The sequence below is a fragment of the Colobus angolensis genome, unplaced genomic scaffold (genome assembly GCF_000951035.1).
Source record: "Colobus angolensis palliatus isolate OR3802 unplaced genomic scaffold, Cang.pa_1.0 Scaffold126, whole genome shotgun sequence".
Lineage (NCBI taxonomy): Eukaryota > Metazoa > Chordata > Mammalia > Primates > Cercopithecidae > Colobus > Colobus angolensis.
In genome coordinates this window covers 7972791-7975423 of record NW_012113808.1, presented here as the reverse complement: position 1 = coordinate 7975423, position 2633 = coordinate 7972791, and positions in this window count along the sequence as shown.

Genomic DNA, 2633 nt, shown 5'->3' with positions numbered 1-2633 from the left:
TCTTGCATTCTTAGGCTACTTTCAGTTCAGCGTAAAAGGAATCCATCGCTTTGTAGCCTGGTCAGACCGTTCTTCCAGGTCCTGGTGGTGCTTTTGCCCTCTCACCTGCTAACCGAGAGCTTCCCACGTGCACCCGCGTCTCTGCTCTTTTCTCTCTCTCTCTCCCTTCCTTTTAATGTCAGTGAGCTTTTGGGACGACACTTAACGATAGGAGGTCAGGACTAGGGTTCATGCCCGTGCGGAGCGTAACAGGGGAAAATGCAATGAAGACACCTCAGAACAAACAGCGAGCACTGAAACACCTTTCTTTAGCCCACTCTGGCGCTGTAGAGAGCCCTGTCGCTGGCTGGTGCAGGGGGAGCCAGGTCTAAGGTGGGCAGCCCTTCCTACGCCTTCTATTTGTTTGGAAGTGCGTAAAACTATTGACACCCTCTCCTTGTCTGAGACCACTTTTCTTCCTCTCACTGACCTAAGGTGTGAGAACTGGATATTGCTTTTTTTCTTTTCTTTTCTTTTCTTTTTGAGACGGAGTTTCGCTCTTGTTGCCCAGGCTGAAATGCAATGGCGCGATCTCGGCTCACCGCAACCTCTGTCTCCCAGGTTCAAGCGATTCTCCCCGCTCAGCCTCCCAAGTAGCTGGGATTACAGGCATGGGCCACCACCCCTGGCTAAGTTTGTATTTTTAGTAGAGACGGAGTTGCTCCAAGTTGGTCAGGCTGGTCTCGAACTCTCGACCTCAGGTGATCGGCCTTTCTCGGCCTCCCAAAGTGTTGGGTTGAGCCACCGCGCCCGACTGGATATTGCTTTTAGCACACTGTTTGGTAGTTTGAGGATGGTCAAGGGTGGGGAAGGTTGGGGAGAGAGTTTTCATTAGGGCAATTCCTGAGCAGCTAAGTGTCGCCCTCCTTCCCTTTGAGAGTGTGCCTGCCTTCGCTGGGGCTCTCTCTGCCTTACCTGAGCTGTATCCCACTCCTGGGAGCTCTGACTCATTCCTGCCACTTACCATATGCATGGAACATGACAGAGCTGGACACTTCTTTCATCTTTGCTGAGTATACACTCTCAAGTGTTTTTTGTTTGTTTGTTTTTGTTCGTTGTTGTTTTAATTTCCCAAGCCTGGGAAGACGGATAAAAAATAAAAATAAGTTCCCAAGTCTGCTTTTCCATTCCTTTAAGTTGTTTGTAATGGCTTCATAGTATCCCATCAAGATAATGGCACATCCTTTTCTTAATTATTCTTCCACTGTATGATAAGTAAGTGGTGTCAAACATTTCATTGAAATTTTGTGTATGTAATTTTTTTTTTTTTGAGACAGGGTCTCACTCTGTCACTCAGACTGGAGTGCAGTGGTGCGATCATGGCTCACTGCAGCCTCAACCTCCTAGTCTCAAGTGATCCTCCCACCTCAGTCTCCCAGGTAGCTGGGACGGGCATGTGCCACCTACACCCAGCTAGTTCACTGACACCTGGCTAATATTTTTGTATTTTTCTGTAGAGATGGAGTTTCACTATGTTGCCCAGGCTGGTCTCCAACTCCCGGGCTTAAGTGATCTGTCCACCTCCCCTCTCAAAGTGCTGGGATTACAGGCATGAGCCACTGCTCCCGGCCCCTTTCTATGTACTTTGGATTATATTTCCATAGGACACAATCCCAGAGTTGATCTGGTCACAGGGATAAACACTGGTCCTTGGCCACTTTTATAACTCTTGATGCAATTCTCTGCTAAGGAGCGTGGCTTGGCTGGTTAACAAGTAAGATGGAAATGTGGAAGAAGAGGACCAGTGGCCCTTGGAGAACTTTAAAGCCCATGATTTCATCTTTTAATTTCATTTAAGGGTTTTGATGGCATCAAAGCTTTTGAGAATGGTGATAATGTTAAAAGTATTATTGACAACAACAATTTGACTTGGGGTCAGATGTGTAAAAGGGAGTAAAAGAAATTAGAAAACTAGTAAATCCATTAGGAGATGATTAGAATAACTCCGGGATGCCATTATTGAAAATGTGAATGGACATTTAAATCACTTGTAATGAGGATTCAGTGACTATTTAATAACTAAGATTTGCTGGCCACTGAATTCTTACCCAATTTAGGCTTAAGTGGTGCAGACTTGGCTCTGTCTAGCAAGGTCAGTCCTTAGAAATGAGAATACAATTAATTACATGGGTTCACCACTACGAGGAACCTTCTCGCTAACTTGGCACACAGGACTGGCCTCCTTTCATTGAACCACTATTAATGAATTCTTGGAACTCCCTCAGCCTCTTCATTTTTCATTCAAAAGGTTTTGCTTGTTTTTAAGTTTTGAGAATACATGAGGTCGGAGGGATAATATGAATCTTAGATCTAGATTGTGAAAGAACTGCTCTCCACTAGGACACCTTCACTTCTACGAGGGAATCTTATTACCTGTTTATCTTATTACCCTCTGTTTTATACAGAGCTGGTTCTTCTCAGATGTTTCTGGTTAACACAAAAATGTATCGTTTTCATGATCAAACTGGTGATTCTTTTTTTTCTTTTTTTGAGATGGAGTCTCGCTGTGGCCCAGGCTGGAGTGCAGTGGCCGGATCTCAGCTCACTGCAAGCTCCGCCTCCTGGGTTTACGCCATTCTCCTGCCTCAGCCTCC